The following is a 19667-nucleotide window of genomic DNA, read 5'->3' on the forward strand; positions in this document are numbered from 1 at the left end:
ATACAATTTATCTCTCAAGAAAAATTATTCTTGATTTAAAAATCCAGCTTGTGTAGACTGAGTAAAATGGAAGCTGTAGGAACTAGGTGCTCTATCATCTTATTTGAACAGATGTGATATTTTTCCTCCAAGAATAACATATGCAGCTTTCAATCACCAGTAGCCTTCAAGAACAAAACAAGCACATAGCAAGCTTTCAAATTCTTTCTCTTTTTCTCTCCTTTTCTCCCTGACTCACAAAGCACAAAGCCACTTCTCAACCAATATCAATGTAACAACAAAAACAAAAACAAAAACAAAAAAAAAGTTGCTGGAAAAGCTCAGCAAGCCTGGCAGCACCTGTGGTGGAGAAAACAGAGTTAACATTTCAGGTCCAGTGACCCTTCCTCAGAACTGATGGTGGCTGGGAAAATGTCAGTTTACATGCAGAAAAGAGGGAGGTATGTCGGGTAGGGAGTAAGCAATAGGATAGAGCCCAAAGAGAGAGAAAGACAGTTGAACAGACAAAGAAGTTGCTAACGATCAGGCTGGGAAGGTGAATTGTTGTTAATGGGGACTGTTAGTGACGAACAAGAAGGAGTGTGTAGTGGCAGGCTATGTGGTAACCAGGCCTGGTGTGTGGGGTGGGGGGCTGGGACATGGGAGAGTTTACGCCCTAAAATTATTGAACTAAATATTGAGTCCAGAGGGCTGTAGGGTCCCCAAGTGGAAAATGAGGCGTTGTTACTCCAGCTTGCGTTGGACTTCACTGGAACAGCGTTGCAAGCCAGGGAAAGAGATGTTGGCCAGGGATCAAGTTGATGCATTGAAGTGGCACGCAACAGGGCATTTTTTGCGGGCAGAAGGTAGATGTTCTGCGAAGCGGTCGCCAAGTCTTTGCTTCGTTTCCCCAATGTAGAGGAGATCACGTTGTGAGCAGCATATGCAGTAGACTAGATTCTGGGAAGTGCAGGTGAAGTGTTGCTTCACCTGGAAGGTATGTTTGGGCCCTTGGATACTGGGGAGAGAGGAGGTAAATGGGGAGGTGTTGCAACTTCGCTGGTTACAGGGGAAGGTGCCGTAGGGCTGTGGGGAGGTGTTGGGGGTGACCCAGAGGGAATGGTCCCTGCAGAAGGCGGATAAGGGAGGAGAGGGGAATATGTGTCTGGTGGTGGCATCTTGCTGGAGATGGCGGAAATGGCATCTGATGATCTTCTGGATGTGGATTCTGGTGGGATGGTAGGTGAGGAGAAGGGGAACGCTATTGCTGTTGCAGGAGGGAAGAGAAGGGGTGAGGGCAAAAGTGCAGGAGGTGGGTTGGACCCGGTTGAGGGCCCTGTCGACAACAGAGCTGAGGAATCCTTGGTTGACGTAGAATGTGGACACTTCAGAGGATCCCTTTTCGAAGTTGGTTTCATCTGAACATAAGTGACAGAGACAGAGGAACTGAGAGAATGGGATGGAGTCTTTACAGGAAGTGGGGTGTGACGATGTGTAGTCCAGGCAGCTGTGGGAGTCAGTGGGTTTGTAATGGATATTAGAGGCTAGTCTATCCCCAGAAATGGAAACAGAGATGTCGAGGAAGGGAAGGGAGGAGTCATAGATAGACCAGGTGAAAGTGAGGGCAAGGTAGAGATTGGGAGGTGAAATTGATTATGTTTTCCAATTCCAGATGAGGTGGCGAAGCAGTACCAATGATATCATCGAAGTATCGGAGAAGGGGTTGTGGGTGGGAGCCGGAATAGGGCTGGAACATGGAATGTTCCATGTACCCCACGAAGAGGCAGGAATAACTAGGGCCCAAGTGGGTACCCATGGCAACGCCTCTTATCTGAAGAAAATGAGAGTTGAAAGAGAATTTGTTGAGGGTGAGGACGAGATCAGCCAAGTGGAGCAGGATGGTGGTGGGTGGGGATGGTACAGGTCTTTCCTCCAGGAGGAAGTGGAGAGCCTTCAGACCCTCCTGGTGGGGAATGGATGTGTAAAGGATTGCACATCCATGGTAAAGAGGAGGTGGCTGGAGCTGGTAAACTGGAAGCTTTGAAACCAGTGTAAGGTGTCAGATGAATATCCAATACTAATATCCATGGATATGCACTTTCTTACAGGAAAGCTGTGACATAATGGTAATGCCATTGAACTAGTAAATCCCAAATCCCACACAAATATTCTGGGGACATGGATTTGAATCAGAGAATAGAATCATAGAATCCCTACAGCGTGGAAACAGGCCCTTCGGCCCAGCAAGTCCACACCGACGCTCAGAGCATCCCAGCCAGACCCATCCCCGCATAGCCCACCTAATCTACACATCCCTGAACACCACGGGGAATTTAGCATGGCCAATCCATCTAGTCTGCACATCTTTGGACTGTGGGAGGAAACTGGAGCACCTGGAGGAAACCCATGCAGACACGGGGAGAATGTGCAAACTCCACACAGACAGTTGCCCGATGCTGGAATCACACTCAGGGCCCTGGCGCTGTGAGCTAGCAGTGCTAACCACTGAGCTACCGTGCCACCATGCTGCCTTGAGGTGATAAAATTTCAATTCAATTTTTAATAAAAACTTGAAATACTGGAGCGAATAAACCTACTGTCAATTGTAGTTAAAATCCCTTTTGGTTATAGAGTCATAAAGATATACAACACAGGAACAGAGCCTTCACAGAACATAGAACATAGAACATTACAGCATAGTACAGGCCCTTCGGCCCTCGATGTTGTGCCGACCTGTCATACCGATCTGAAGCCCATCTAACCTACACTATTCCATGTACGTCCATATGCTTGTCCAATGAAGACTTAAATGTACCTAAAGTTGGCGAATCTACTACCGTTGCAGGCAAAGTGTTCCATTCCCTTACTACTACCTGAGTAAAGAAACTACCTCTGACATCTGTCCTATATCTTTCACCCCTCAATTTAAAGCTATGCCCCCTCATGCTTGCCATCACCATCCTAGGAAAAAAGCTCTCCCTATCCACCCTATCTAACCCTCTGATTATTTTATCTTTCAATTAAGTCACTTCTCAACCTTCTTCTCTCTAATGAAAACAGCCTCAAGTCCCTCAGCCCTTCCTCGTAAGACCTTCCCTCCATACCAGGCAACATCCTAGTAAATCTCCTCTGCACCCTTTCCAAAGCTTCCACATCCTTCTGACCAGAACTATATGCAAAGTCTAACTCTTCCATGTGGACCAGATATGGATGATGATGGGATAGTGTAGGGGGGTGGGCTTAGATTAGTTCACAGGTCGGCACAACATCGAGGGCCGAAGGCCCTGTTCTGCGTTGTATCGTTCAATGTTCTATGTAGATATCCTGTATAAATCTGGTCCCATTTGCCGGCATTTAGCCTGTATCCCTCTAAACTCTTCCTATTCTTACACCCATCCAGGTGCCTTTTGAATGTTGTAATTGTACCAGCCTCCACGACACTAAGGTCGGTGGAGTTGTGGATAGTGACGAAGGATGCTGTAGGTTGCAGAGAGACATAGATAAGCTGCAGAACTGGGCTGAGAGGTGGCAAATGGAGTTTAATGCAGACAAGTGTGAGGTGATGCACTTTGGTAGGAATAACCAGAAGGCAAAGTACAGGGCTAATGGTATGATTCTTGGTGGTGTAGATGAGCAGAGAGATCTCAGTGTCCATGTACACAGATCCTTGAAAGTTGCCACCCAGGTTGACAGGGCTGTTAAGAAGGCATACAGTGTTTTAGCTTTTATTAATAGAGGGATCGAGTTCTGGAACCAAGAGGTTATGGTGAAGCTGTACAAAACTCTGGTGCAGCCGCACTTGGAGTATTGTGTACAGTTCTGGCCACCGCATTATAAGAAGAATGTGGAAGCTTTGGAAAGGGTGCAAAGGAGATTTACTAGGATGTTGCCTGGTATGGAAGGAAGGTCTTATGAGGAAAGGCTGAGGGACTTTAGGCTGTTTTCATTAGAGAGAAGAAGTTTGGGAGGTGACTTAATTGAAACATATAAAATAATCAGAGGGTTAGCTAGGGTGGATAGGGAGAGCCTTTTTCCTAGGATGGTGACGGCGAGCATGAGGGGGCATAGCTTTAAATTGAGGGGTGAACGATATAGGACAGATGTCAGAGGTAGTTTCTTTACTCAGAGAGTAGTAAGGGTATGGAACGCTTTGCCTGCAACGGTTGTAGGTTCGACAACTTTAGGTACATTTAAGTTGTCATTGGACGTGCATATGGACGTACATGGAATAGTGTAGGTTAGATGGGCTTCAGATTGGTATGACAGGTCGGCACAACATCAAGGGCCGAAGGGCCTGTACTGTGCTGTAATGTTCTATGTTCCACCACTTCCTCTGGCAGCTCTTTCCATATAAGCACCACCTTCTGTGTGAAAAAGTTGCCCTTTAGATCCCATTTATGTTTGTCACCTGTCACCTTAAACCTACGCCTTCTAGTTTAAAATTCACCCACCCCAGGGGAAAGGCCCTGCCTATTTACCCTGTCCACACCCCTCATGATTTTATAAACTTCTATAAGACCACCCCTCAGCCTCTGACACTCCAGGGAAAATAGCGCCAGCCTATTCAAGCCGTCCTTATAGTACAACAACATCCTTGTAAGTTGTTTTTACACCCTTTCATGTTTCATAACATCTTTCCTATAGCAGGGAGACCAGGCAATGCAGTATTCCAAAAGTGGCTGATCAAATGTCCTGTACAGCCACAACATGACTTCCCAACTCCAATACTCAATGCACTGACCAATAAATGCAAGCGTATCAAATGCCTTCTTTGCTAGCAACAACAAAAACAAAGTTGCTGGAAAAGGCCACCTGGTCCAGCAGCAACTGTGAAGGAAAGAAACAGAGTAAACATTTCGGGACGGTGACCGTTCCAAAGAATCTGTTAGTAGGAAGTAATCCAGATCAACAAAACTGAATGATTTCCACACTATTCCTCAACGAGATGAACTGATTGTCCCCCAGCTTGAAACGCATACAAATAAATATTAAGTGAAGTAGGTTAGGCATTTGGTTCTACTTTTCGAATGTGTTGAGATGCTGGGCTTTATGAATAGGGCATCAAGAGAAAAGACATGGAAGTTGTGATAAACTGGTATAAAATGCCATCACTGATGTAATGTGTCCAGTTCTAATCATCGCACTTTAGGAAGGATGTGAAGGCTGAGGGAGAAGAAAAATTCCGTAGGAATGGATTTTAGGATGAGGAGTCTCAACCACTTTAGAGAAGCTGAGGCTCTTAGCTGAGGAAAAGAGACGATTATAAAGAAATTTGAAAGAGTTGGAAATTGGGAGGAGTTTGACACTGGTAGAGAGGTTAAGGACCAGAGGTCATCAGTTATACTCAGTGACAGAAGAAACAATGGTGACATGAACTGAACTGTTCTTTTATTGCAAAAAAGTTTGCAATGCCTTCTGTCTGAGTTTGAGGTAGAGGTGGATAGAGAAAAAGAAATAGAAGAGCAAATTTGAAGGCAGATGTCAGCAAAATGTAAGAATAAAAGAGCAATGATAATTTGTGAATTCAATTGTCTAATATTTTTGGACTATCAGAACAAATGAAAGAAAGGCAAGAAAGAAAGAAATAGAAAAGAAAAGAAATATTATTGAGCATAGAGACCTAGAGTTTCAGGTACATATTTCTTTGAAATAGGCATCACATTTAGAGCGTGGTTGTGAAGGTGTTTATCATGCTTACCTTCATTGCCCAGACTTTTGAGTATAGGATTCCGGACATCATGTTGAAGTTGTAAAGTAAGATGGTGAGGGCTCTTTTGGAGTACTGTTTCCACTTCTGGTTGCCCTGATATAGGGCAGGTATTATTAAGCTGGAGGAGGCTCAGCAGAGATTTACCAGAATGTTGTTGGGAATACAGGGTTTGAGTTATAAGGAGAGGCTGGGACATTTTTTTCACTTGAGCATAGGAGGTTGTGGGGTGACTTCATGGAGGTTTATAAAATCATGAGGAGTGCAGATATGGTGAATGTCGTGTGTCTTTTCCTTACAGTGATGTATTTCAAGACTAGGGTTATATTTTTAAGGTGACAGGAGAAAGATTTTAAAAAGACATGAGGGGAAATTTTTTTTTTACATAGATAGTGGTTTGTGTGTGAAATGAACTTCCAGAGGAAGCAGCAAATGCGGATACAGTTACAATATTTAAAAGACATTTGAATAAGTACATGAATAAGAAATGTTTAGAGGGACCTGGGCCAAGCATAGGCAGGTTAAGAAGGCGTACAGTGTTTTAGCTTTTATTAATAGAGGGATCGAGTTCCGGAACCAAGAGGTTATGGTGAAGCTGTACAAAACTCTGGCGCGGCCGCACTTGGAGTATTGTGTACAGTTCTGGTCACCGCATTTTAAGAAGGATGTGGAAGCTTTGGAAAGGGTGCAGAGGAGATTTACTAGGATGTTGCCTGGTATGGAGGGAAGGTCTTATGAGGAAAGGCTGAGGGACTTGAGGCTGTTTTCATTAGAGAGAAGGTTGAGAGGTGACTTAATTGAAACATATAAAATAATGAGAGGGTTAGATAGGGTGGATAGGGAGAGCCTTTTTCCTAGGATGGTGACGGCGAGCACGAGGGGGCACAGCTTTAAATTGAGGGGTGAAAGATATCGGACAGATGTCAGAGGTAGTTTCTTTACTCAGAGAGTAGTAAGGGAATGGAACGCTTTGCCTGCAACGGTAGTAGATTCGCCAACTTTAGGTACGTTAAAGTCGTCATTGGATGAGCATATGGACGTACATGGAATAGTGTAGGTTAGATGGGCTTGAGATCGGTACGACAGGTCGGCACAACATCGAGGGCCGAAGGGCCTGTGCTGTGCTGTAATGTTCTATGTTCTAGGCGGAACCTGTTTAAGTTGGGATTATGGTTGACATGGACTGGTTGGACTGAAGGGCCTGTTTACATGCTGCATCACTCTATGACTCATCTTTTTGCTGGTGATCTATAGACTCTCCATAGAGTAGAATCTGACTTCATGGTGCAAATTAGCAATTTATGAAGTGGGTGTCTTTTCTTTAGCAAAAATTGATTTTTGTTCAGGAAAAAGATTCTATGATCAGATAATGAAAGCGCAAATGAATATTCCATGTGACACATCTTCATAACATATGTAGGTGGAGTTCCACAGGGCTCTGTCCTTGGGCCTCTACTGTTTGTAATTTTTATTAATGACTTGGACGAGGGAATTGAAGGATGGGTCAGCAAGTTTGCAGACGACACAAAGGTCGGAGGTGTCGTTGACAGTGTAGAGGGCTGTTGTAGGCTGCAGCGGGACATTGACAGGATGCAGAGATGGGCTGAGAGGTGGCAGATGGAGTTCAACCTGGATAAATGCGAGGTGATGCATTTTGGAAGGTCGAATTTGAAAGCTGAGTACAGGATTAAGGATAGGATTCTTGGCAGCGTGGAGGAACAGAGGGATCTTGGTGTGCAGATACATAGATCCCTTAAAATGGCCACCCAAGTGGACAGGGTTGTTAAGAAAGCATATGGTGTTTCGGCTTTCATTAACAGGGGGATTGAGTTTAAGAGTCGTGAGATCTTGTTGCAGCTCTATAAAACTTTGGTTAGACCGCACTTGGAATACTGCGTCCAGTTCTGGGCGCCCTATTATAGGAAAGATGTGGATGCTTTGGAGAGGGTTCAGAGGAGGTTTACCAGGATGCTGCCTGGACTGGAGGGCTTATCTTATGAAGAGAGGTTGACTGAGCTCGGACTTTTTTCATTGGAGAAAAGGAGGAGGAGAGGGGACCTAATTGAGGTATACAAGATAATGAGAGGCATAGATAGAGTTGATAGCCAGAGACTATTTCCCAGGGCAGAAATGGCTAGCACGAGGGGTCATAGTTTTAAGCTGGTTGGTGGAAAGTATAGAGGGGATGTCAGAGGCAGGTTCTTTACGCAGAGAGTTGTGAGAGCATGGAATGCGTTGCCAGCAGCAGTTGTGGAAGCAAGGTCATTGGGGTCATTTAAGAGACTGCTGGACATGTATATGGTCACAGAAATTTGAGGGTGCATACATGAGGATCAATGGTCGGCACAACATTGTGGGCTGAAGGGCCTGTTCTGTGCTGTACTGTTCTATGTTCTATGTGGTGAAAAAAATTGATGGTCTTAATTAGCAGCAAAGAGAATTTTTTTTGGAAACAGAAGGCATGACTAAACTATTGACTGAATTATATTGAATGAGAAATTTACATCCGACTTCACAACCGAAGAAGATGATATTTATACTGCAATAGAAGAGGAAGAAGTAAACCCATTGGATCGAGAAGAAAAAGATCTAAAATAGATTTGCAACACTGAAAGTTACCATGCTGAGAGGCATCCTGGGTGGCCAAGGGAAGCTAGGGTTGAGATAGAAAACACTCAATTTGACAATAATTTTCCAATCTTCCTGAGATTTCCAAGGCATAAGAAGATTGAGATACTTGCAAATGTTCAGAAGATGAGCACTGTTGGGGAAGATTATTGTCAAAATTAAATTTTCTGAACTCAGGCATCAGTGATTCAATTCTGAAATTTCCATTATGTGCAAAACTTGTGAAATAGGCAGACCCACAACACATGCAGATAAGGGGGAATTGTTCTACTTTGACGGAACGATTTTGAAATACAATGTGAATCTTCATAGAATCAGTGAATCCCCACAGATTCCCCAGTGTGGAAACAGGCTATTCGGCCCAACAAGTCCACACTGACCCTCCGAAGATCATGTCACTCATTTCCAACCCCTTACCTTATCCCTGTAACCCTGTATTTCCCATGGCGAACTTCAAAATTTCTATTTAAGGTTGGGGAGGGGTGTGTGGAGAAAGAAACAGAGGAAAATTTCACCAATTCTTTTGTGTGACAAGGCATTTTCTCAAGCAGTTAAGAAAATGGTATGTTTGGCTCCTTATGATGTCTTTTTTTTTCTATTGGTGCATGGAGGGAAAAAAAGGGAGAAAACAGACTAAATCTAAGTTTTACAAAAATCAAAATACTGTGGATGTTTGGAATCAAGTGATGAAACTTAAAACTCTGGAGGCCCTCAATAAATCTGCCTGCATTACTGAGAGAGAGAAACAAAGAACAAAGAGAAAAGAGCAAAGAACAAAGAAACCTACAGCACAGGAACAGGCCCTTTGGCCCTCCAAGCCTGTGCCAATCGAGATCCTCTGTCTAACCTGTCATCTTTTTTCTAAGGGTCTGTGTCCATTTGCTCCCTGCCCATCCATGTACCTGTCCAAATATATCTTAAAAGACGCTAACGTGTCTGCGTCTACCACCTCTGCTGGCAATGCATTCCAGGCACACACCACCCTCTGTGTAAAGAACTTTCCATGCATACCTCCCTTAAACTTTCCTCCTCTCACTTTGAACTCATGACCCCTAGTAATTGAGTCCTCCACTCTGGGAAAAAGCTTTTTGCTATCCACCCTGTCTATACACCTCATGATTTTGTAGACCTCAATCAGGTCCCACCTCAATCTCCATCTTTCTAATGAAAATAATCCTAATATACTCAACCTCTCTTCATAGCTAGCACCCTCCATACCAGGCAACATCCTGATGAACCTCCTCTGCACCCTCTCCAAGGCATCCACATCCTTTTGGTAATGTGGCGACCAGAACTGTACGCAGTATTCCAAATGTGGCCGAACCAAAGTCCTATACAACTGTAACATGACCTGCCAATGCTTGTACTCAATACCCCGCCCAATGAAGGAAAGCATGCCAAATGCCTTCTTGACCACCCTATTGACATGCATTGTCACCTTCAGGGAACAATGGACCTGAACACCCAGATCGCTCTGTTCATCAATTTTCCCTAGGAATTTTCCATTTACTGTACAGTTCGCTCTTGAATTTGATCTTCCAAAATGCATCACCTCGCATTTGCCCAGATTGAACTCCATCTGCCATTTATCTGCCCAACTCTCCAGTCTATCTATATTCTGCTGTAATCTCTGACAGTCCCCTTCACTAACTGCTACTCCATCAATCTTAGTGTCATCAGCAAACTTGCTGATCAGACCACCTACACCTTCCTCCAAATCATTTACATATATCACAAACAACAGTGGCCCCAGCACAGATCCCTTTGGAACACCACTGGTCACAGGTCTCCAATTTGAGAAACTCCCTTCTACTAGTACTCTCTGTCTCCTGTTGCCTAGCCAGTTTTTTTATCCATCTAGCTAGCACACCGTGGACCCCATGTGACTTCACTTTCTCCATCAGTCTGCCATGGGGAACCTTATCAAACGCCTTACTGAAGTCTATGTATATGACATCTACAGCCTTTCCCTCATCAACCAACTTTGTCACGCCCTCAAAAATTCTATTAAGTTGGTAAGACATGACCTTCCCTGCACAAAACCACGTTGCCTATCACTGATAAGCCCATTTTCTTCCAAATGGAAATAGATCCTATCCCTCAGTATCTTCTCCAGTAGCTTCCTTACCACTGACGTCAGGCTCACTGGTCGATAATTACCTGGATTATCCTTGCTGCCCTTCTTAAACAAGGGGGCAACATTAGCAAGTCTCCAGCCCTCCGGGACCTCACCCGTGTCTAAGGATGCTGCAAAGATATCTGTTAAAGCCCTCGCTATTTCCTCTCTCGCTTCCCTCAGCACCCTGGGATAGATCCCATCCAGACCTGGGGACTTGTCCACCTTAATGTCTTTTAGGATACCCAAAACTTCCTCCTTCCTTATGTCAACTTGACCTAGACTAAGCAAACATCTATCCCTAACCTCAACATCCATCATGTCCCTCTCCTTGGTGAATACCGATGCAAAGTACTCGTTAAGAATATCACCCATTTTCTCTGACTCAGCGCATAACTTTCCTTCTTTGCCCTTAAGTGGGCCAATCCTTTCTCTAGTTACCCTCTTGCTCTTTATATATGAACAAAAGGCTTTGGAATTTTCCTTAACCATGTTTACCAGCAATATCTCATGTCCTCTCTTAGCCCTCTTAATCCCTCGTTTTAGATTCGCTTTACATTCCCGATATTCTTGCAAAGCTTTGTCTGTCTTCAGTCGCCTAGACCTCATGCATGCTTCCTTTTTTCTCTTGGCTAGTCTCACAATTTCACCTGTCATCCATGGCTCCCTAATCCTGGATTTCTATTCCTCAATTTCACAGGAACATGTCTCTCCTGCATGCTAATCAACTTCTCCTTAAAAGCCTCCCACATATCAAATGTGGATTTACCTTCAAACAGTTTCTCCCAAACTACATTCCTCAGATCCTGCCGACTCTTGGTATAGTCGGCCTTCCCCCAGTTTAGTACTCTTCCTTTAGGGCCACTCCCATCCTTGTCCAAGAGTAATGTAAAACTTACGGAATTGTGGTTGCTGTTTCCAAAGTAGTCCCCTACTGTAATATCAACCACCTGGCCGGGTTCATTCCCCAGCACCAGGTCCAGTATGGCCCCTTCCCGAGTTGGACTACATACATACTGCTCTAGAAAACCCTCCTGGACACACCTTACAAATTCAGCTCCATCTTGACCACTAACACTGAGTGAATCCCAGTCAATGTTGGGAAAATTAAAATCTCCCATCACCACCACCCTGTTTCTCCTACACCTTTCCATTATCTGTTTACATATTCGTACCTCTATCTCACGCTCGCTGTTGGGAGGCCTGTAGTACAGCCCCAACATTGTTACTGTATCCTTACAAACAGAGTGAACTTTTTCTTCTAGAGGTTACTGATCAAATGTTGTCAACTTGCAACATTTTAGGTGATTTTTTTTGTTGAGTTAGAATTATGCAGAACCATTTAAAAATGGTGGATGCACCTGAGTCCAGGATGTCCCATATATCTGGTAACGTTTATATCACCCCCCATCAGCAATTTCCACATTGTTGGGTTAAATGTTGAAGTAGGAACCTGGCAAATTGTATTCCCAACCTGGCAGCCTTCATTGCAAGGCTAAGTATTTCTTAACCTCCCACAATTGTCATGGAGTTGCACTAGATTTTCAGTAGTCATGGCTCCTGGATCTCAGAGTTGTGGTGAGTGCTTGAATATGGGTATCTTTCAAAAGGTAAATTCAGAAGGACATAAAAATGCCCAAGAGCCATTTCTAAGGATTCTAATACCTTATATGTCACCACTTGCCCTTCTTGCCATTCCCAACGGCCTCCGATATCTTCATGCCAACTCAATGCAATCTTATGTCCCATCTGAACCCACATGGGCTGCATAAAGAACCAATGAGCCAAATGAAAGCAATAGCAGCTATGAAGATGCTGAGTAAAGAAAAGTTCATCTATTCATAAATATGCTACATAAAGAAAAATCTTATAAGCGTTCAAACATATTAATCACTCACATAAAACCAAACTATTGTGGGTGCTGACAATCAGAAATAAAACAGAAAATACTGGAAAACTCTATGTGTCTGGCAGCATGTGTTGAGAAAGAAACAGAGTTAAAGTTTTGAGTTTGACATGCCTCTCCTTCAGAAATCCTTTTATTATTACTCCATGAGATCATAAGGCCATAGGATATTAGACAGAATTAGGCCAGTCAGCCCATCGAACCTCCCGTGCAATTCAATTATTGTTGATTTTTCTCCTGCTTTCTCCCTGTAATGCTTGAATCCCTTACTAATTCTGAACCTAGGATAATAAATTGTGAGGCTGGATGAACACAGCAGGCCAAGCAGCATCTCAGGAGCACAAAAGCTGACGTTTCGGGCCGAGACCCTTCATCAGAGAGGGGGATGGGGTGAGGGTTCTGGAATAAATAGGGAGAAGGGGGAGGCGGGCCGAAGATGGAGACAAAAGAAGATAGGTGGAGAGGAGAGTATAGGTGGGGAGGTAGGGAGGGGATAGGTCAGTCCAGGTAAGATGGACAGGTCAAGGAGGTGGGATGAAGTTAGCCCAGCTCTTCCCCTCCACCCACTGCATCCCAAAACCAGTCCAACCTGTCTCTGCCTCCCTAACCTGTTCTTCCTCTCACCCATCCCTTCCTCCCACCCCAAGCCGCACCTCCATCTCCTACCTACTAACCTCATCCCACCTCCTTGACCTGTCCGTCTTTCCTGGACTGACCTATCCCCTCCCTACCTCCCCACCTATACTCTCCTCTCCACCTATCTTCTTTTCTCTCCATCTTCGGTCCGCCTCCCCTTCTCTCCCTATTTATTCCAGAACCCTCACCCCATCCCCCTCTCTGATGAAGGGTCTAGGCCCAAAACGTCAGCTTTTGTGCTCCTGAGATGCTGCTGGGCCTTCTATGTTCATCCAGCCTCACATTTTATTATCTTGGATTCTCCAGCATCTGCAGTTCCCATTATCACTAATTCTGAACCAATCTGTCTTAAATACATTCAATGACCTGGCCTTCATAGCATTCTACAGCAATGAGATCTACAGATTCAGCATTCTCTGGCTGAAGAAATTTCTCCACATCTCAATTTTGATGGGCCTCCATTCACTCAGAGGCTATACCTTCAGGACCTCGTCTCTGATTATTGAAAAAAAAATCTTTTCCACATCTACTGTATCCAGGCCTCTCAAGTTCTGTAAGTTTCAAAGAGAATAACCTCCCACCCCTCTTCTCCTTGGAGATATTTGTATCTTCTACTGCCATGGGTAGGTGATGGAAGACTGGAGAGTGGCTAGTTTTGTACCCTTATTTAAGAAGGGCTGCAAGGAGAAATCTGGAAATGATAGACCAGTGAGTTTAATGTCATTGGTGGGTGCTTATTGGAGGACATTCTGAGGGACAAGATGCATTTGGACATGCAAGGATTGATTCAGGGATATTCAACGCAATTTTATGCCACAGAAATGGTGTATCATAAATTTGATTGATTTTTTTTAAGGATGTGGCCAAGAAGATGGATGTGGGCAGAGCTGTAGATGTTATCTACGTGGGATCTAGCAAGGTGTTTGCAAGGTTCCACATGGCACACTTCTTAGTAAGATTAGATCACATGGGATTCAGGGAGAATTTGCCAAGTGAATGCAAAATTGGCTTGATTGTAGGAGGCAGGCTGTGGTGGTTTTCAGGCTGGAGGCCTGTGAGCAGTAGTGTTTCATAGGGATCAGTGCTGGGTCCACCATTGCTTGTCATTTATATTATGGGACTTGGTTGAGAATATGGGAAGCATGATTAATACATCTGTGGATCACACCAAAATCAGTGTTATAAATGACAGTGAGGAGGATTATCTAAGATTATGTAAGGATCTTGAACAATTGGGCCAATGGGCCGAGAAGTGGTGGATGGAGTTTAATTTGGATAAATGCGAGGTGTTGCATTCTGGTGAAACAAACAAGGGCAGGGCTTACACAGTCAATGGCCAGGCTGTGGGTAGTGTTATAGAACAGAGTGACCTGGGGATTCAGGTACAGAGTGCTTTGAAAGCTGTGTTACAGGTAAGCAGAGCGGTAAAGAAGGCATTTGACACTCTCGTCTTCATTCTCAGACCATTGACTACATGAGTTGAGATGGCTTGTTGTGGTTGTATAGGACGTTGGTGAGGTACCTTCTTGAGTATAGTGCACAGTTCTGGTCACCCTACATTATTAGGAAGAATATTATTGAATTGGAGAGTGTTCAGAAAAGATTTACAGGGATATTACAGGGAAGAGATGGTTTGAGTTATAACGAAAGGCTGGATAAGCTGAGACTTCTCATTGGAGTATTGGAGGTTGAGGGATCACCTTATTGAGGTTTATAAAATCACGAGGGGCATTGCAAAAGTGAATAATACAAAGTGGAGGAGTTCAAAGCTAGGGACATATTTTTAAGGTGAATGGAGAAAGATTTAAAACAGGACTGAGGGACACCTTTTTCTCACAGAGTGTGCTTCGCATGTGGAATGAATTGCCAGAGGAAGTGATAGATGCAGGTACAGTTTCAACATCTAAAAAAATTTTTGATCGGTACACGAATATGAAATATGGGCCAAATGCAGGCAAGTGGGTTTAGACTAGTTTGGAAAACTTGATCAACATGGATGATTTGGACTGAAGGGACTGATTCTGTACTGTATGACTCAATGAGTACAGACCTGCAGTCATCAAGTTCTCCTCATATGACAAGCCATTTATCCCTGGGATCATTCTAATAAACCTGCTCTGGACCCCTTCCGAAGGCCAGCGCATCCTTCCTTAGATACGGGGCCCAGAACTGTTCACAATAGCTGAAATGCAGTCTGACAAGAGCCTTATACAACCTCAACAATACGTCCCTGCTCTTATATCCTAGCCATCTCAGAATTTACACTAACATTACATTTTGCCTTCCTAATCATGAGCTGAACCTACATGTTAACTTTAAGAGAATCCTGAACTAGGACTTTCAAATCCCTTTGTGTTTCAGTTTCTGAAGCCTTTCCCTACTTAAAAAATAGTCTGTGCTTCTAATCTTCCTGCAAAATGCATAACCTCACACTTTCCAACATTGTATTCTATCTGACCCTTTGGTGCCCACTCTGCTAGCCTCTCTAAGTCCTTCTGCAGTTTCTGAGCTTCTTCAACATGATCCGTCCCTCCACATAACTTTGTGTTATCTGCAAACTTAACATCAATACCCTCAGTTTGTTTGACCAGACCATTAATGAATAATGTCAATTGATTGATTGATTTTATTTTCACATGTACCGAAATACAGTGAAAAATTTTGTTTACGAGTGGTACAGGGAGATCACAACAAGCTAAGGATGTACAGATCAAAAAGACTTAGAGGCATACAGGTTACATTGCAGGTTACATTATTTGAGGCTAGAGTCCATTCATCAGTCTGATAATAGCCAGAAAGAAGCTGTTCCTGAACCTGCCTGTGTGTGTGTTAAGTTTCTCTACCTTCTGCCTGATGGAAGAGGTTGTAGGAGAGCATTACCATGGTGTGATGAGTCTTTGATGACGTAGGCTCCCTTTCTGCGGCAGTGAGCTGTGTAAATACAGTCCATGGATGGAAGGCTGGCTTCTATGATGGTCTCAGCTGTGCACACAACCTTCTGTAATTTCTTACAGACAGAGCAGTTGCTGTACCAGGCTGTAGTGCACCCAGACAGTATGCTTTCAATTGTGCATCTGTAGAAATTGGTGACAGTCCTTATGGCCATGCCAAATTTCCTGAGCTGCCTGAGGAAGAAGAGGCAATGTTGTGCCTTCTTGACTGCCGTATTTAGGTGAGAAGTCCAGGACAGGTCGTTGGTTACCTACAATCTAAGGAACTTAATGTTCTTCACCCTCTCAACCTCAGTTTCGTTGATGTAGATGGGACCGTGTTCTCCTCCTTTCTTTGTGAAGTCGATGATCAGTTCTTTAGTTTTGCTGATGTTGAAAGACGGATCGTTTTCATTGCACCCTGTCACCTAGCCCTCTATCTCCCTCTTGTACTTTGACTTGTGTTAGATATCCGTCCCACTATGGTGGTGTCATCAGCGAAATTGTAGGTATTCATTTGAAATTTGGCAACACAGTTATAGGTGCACAGGCAGTACAGTAGGGTTGAGGACAATAAATGCCAGTGATACCTTCATCCCATAAATGAATTTAAAAAGAATAGTCTGCCTGAAAAGCACGGAAGACAATACTTTTCACTGTATCTTGGTACACATGATTGTAATAAATTAAATCAAATCAATATGAGGGGCCGTGGAGATTAAGCGTGGTAAGTGAAGAGGTGAGACTGTTGAGGGATGGAAGGTGCAACTGCGTTTATTACAATAGGAAAGTAGTTCAAGAGAGTTGTGCTCGTAACCAGCCCTATTTGGTGTTAACCCAGCTCTACACCCCCAGAGACCCCAGGATCTGCTTCCAATATCAGCAGACGCAATCCCATCCTGACTCATCTCCCTGAAATGAAAAATGTGCAAGATAGACCCATTTAAACCAAAGAAAAGGGAACTGCTCATTGAGGAATTTGTGAGGCTCAAGCCATACACTTCAATCATGAAAACCCACCTGTTATCTCTCATGGATCATACCTGACCTACTGAATGCTTCAAAACATTGACTGACTTCAGCTCAGTCTTTAGAACATAGAACATAGAACATAGAACAGTACAGCACAGAACAGGCCCTTCAGCCCACGATGTTGTGCCGACCATTGATCCTCATGTATGCACCCTCAAATTTCTGTGACCATATGCATGTCCAGCAGTCTCTTAAATGACCCCGATGACCTTGCTTCCACAACTGCTGCAGGCAACGTATTCCATGCTCTCACAACTCTCTGTGTAAAGAACCCGCCTCTGACATCCCCTCTATACTTTCCTCCAACCAGCTTAAAACTATGACCCCTCGTGTTAGCCATTTCTGCCCTGGGAAATAGTCTCTGGCTATCAACTCTATCTATGTCTTTCTGTGAAAGCAATGCTTCCAATAGTATAGCTGTCCCCCAGTACTCTGCAGGGAAAGTGACCTAGATCATTTCTCAAATCTGGAACAAGGTTCAAATCTTGCCTCCTTACATCACAGAGAGGGAAACACAACACAGGTAAATTTATCAGTGTCCACTTCCTAAATCAAGTAAAAACAGAAATGCAAAATTGCCTAACGTGCAAGTTTTGAGAATTTTTGCCCAATTAAATAAATTCCCAAAAACAACTTTTCTAAAGATCACTAACTCATTTTTGATGACTCTCAATGTATCTGAGTTTCAGTTCACATTTAGAATTGTTATTTGGGAGCAAGAAGTATATTTGTTATTTTCTACTTTACAAAACTTTAAAACAAAAGATAATTCAGGTTTAATCTGGAATGCTTTTCAATTATTCATACTCTTGCAGCTCATTACATTGGGAACTGTCAAACATGTCAGTCATCTCCCTTGTGGTGATAATTTCATGTATAAACTAGCAAAGATACAATAAAGTGTCTGAATTCAGATTCAATTGAAATGTTGAGGATTAAATTGACTTGGCTAAACCTGCTTAAAATTGGACCTCCTTAAATAAAGAAGACTGAGTCTGAGCAAAACATTTTTAGCAATGTCTAGTTAGAGTTAGAATTAGAATATCCTTTATTGGACTACTCAAGTACAGAAGCACAGTGAAAATGTCACTCCTTATGGTGCCATCTTAGGTAGGTATAACTTTTAGATACAAAAGAGGAGCAAAAAAGAAAAGTAGTTGTAATACTTTACAGGGATTCATGGTTTAAATTAGAAATATGACAGTTAAAACGATAGATATACAGCCAGATAAACAAATTATAAACAAACATGACATTGCAGTGGCTCAGCGCAGGGGCTTGCACTGGCCTCCGTTCTGGGGTCTGATTCCTCACCCTGTTCTCCACTGTGAGACGGCTTCTGTGCATCAGCTTCCGCTCCAGGGCTCAATTCCCTGTACTCGCATTCAGTCTGGGGCTGTTTCCCTGTACGGGCATCTGCCCTGGGACTGATTCCCCGTGTGGGCCTCTGTTCTGGGACTGTTTCCCCGTGTGGGCCTCTGTTCTGGGACTGTTTCCCCGTGTGGGCCTCTGTTCTGGGGCTGTTTCCCCGTGTGGGCCTCTGTTCTGGGGCTGTTTCCCCGTGTGGGCCTCTGTTCTGGGGCTGTTTCCTCGTTTGGGCCTCTGATCTGGAGCTGTTTCCCCGTGTGGGCGTCTGCCGCGGGACTGATTCCCCACATGGGTCCCTATTCTGGGACTGTTTCCCTGTACGGGCCCCTATTCAGTGACTGTGTCCCCGTACGAGGCCTCTGCTCTGGGACTGTTATCTCTTACGGGCCCCTGTCCCGGGACTGTTCCCCTTATGGGGCCTCTGCTCTGCAGCTGTTTCCTCGTGCAGGCCTCTGCTCTGGGACTGTTTCCCAGTAGGAGCCTCTGCTCTGGGATTCCCCTCAGGGTTTTACAAGCGCCTCCATTCCCTCCAGGCAAGTCCAAGCCAGAAATTTATAGAAATATCCAGAAAGGAGGAAAAGGAGAGAAAAATAAAGCAACCAACAGAACAGAAAAGCACTGGCCACAGCATCTTCCTCTGCTGCCATTCTTGTCAATATATTAATTATGCATGATAGATATCCTTGAAAGTTGCCACCCAGGTTGACAGGGCTGTTAAGAAGGCGTACAGTGTTTTAGCTTTTATTAATAGAGGGATCGAGTTCCGGAACCAAGAGGTTATGCTGCAGCTGTACAAAACTCTGGTGCGGCCGCACTTGGAGTACTGCATACAGTTCTGGTCACCGCATTATAAGAAGGGTGTGGAAGCTTTGGGAAGGGTGCAGAGGAGATTTACTAGGATGTTGCCTGGTATGGAGGGAAGGTCTTACGAGGAAAGGCTGAGGGACTTGAGGCTGTTTTCATTAGTGAGAAGAAGGTTGAGAGGTGACTTAATTGAAACATATAATATAATGAGAGGGTTAGATAGGGTGGATAGGGAGAGCCTTTTTCCTAGGATGGTGACGGCAAGCACGAGGGGGCATAGCTTTAAATCGAGGGGTGAAAGATGTAGGACAGATATCAGAGGTAGTTTCTTTACTCAGAGAGTAGTAAGGGAATGGAACACTTTGCCTGCAACGGTAGTAGATTCGCCAACTTTAGGTACATTTAAGTCGTCATTGGATAAGCATATGGACGTACATGGAATAATGTAGGTCAGATGGGCTTGAGATCGGTATGACAGGTCGGTACAACATCGAGGGCCGAAGGGCCTGTACTGTGCTGTAATGTTCTATGTTCTATGATCTATATCGAATTCATTGCTGC

This window comes from Stegostoma tigrinum, chromosome 7 (assembly GCF_030684315.1).
Source record: "Stegostoma tigrinum isolate sSteTig4 chromosome 7, sSteTig4.hap1, whole genome shotgun sequence".
Classification (NCBI taxonomy): domain Eukaryota; kingdom Metazoa; phylum Chordata; class Chondrichthyes; order Orectolobiformes; family Stegostomatidae; genus Stegostoma; species Stegostoma tigrinum.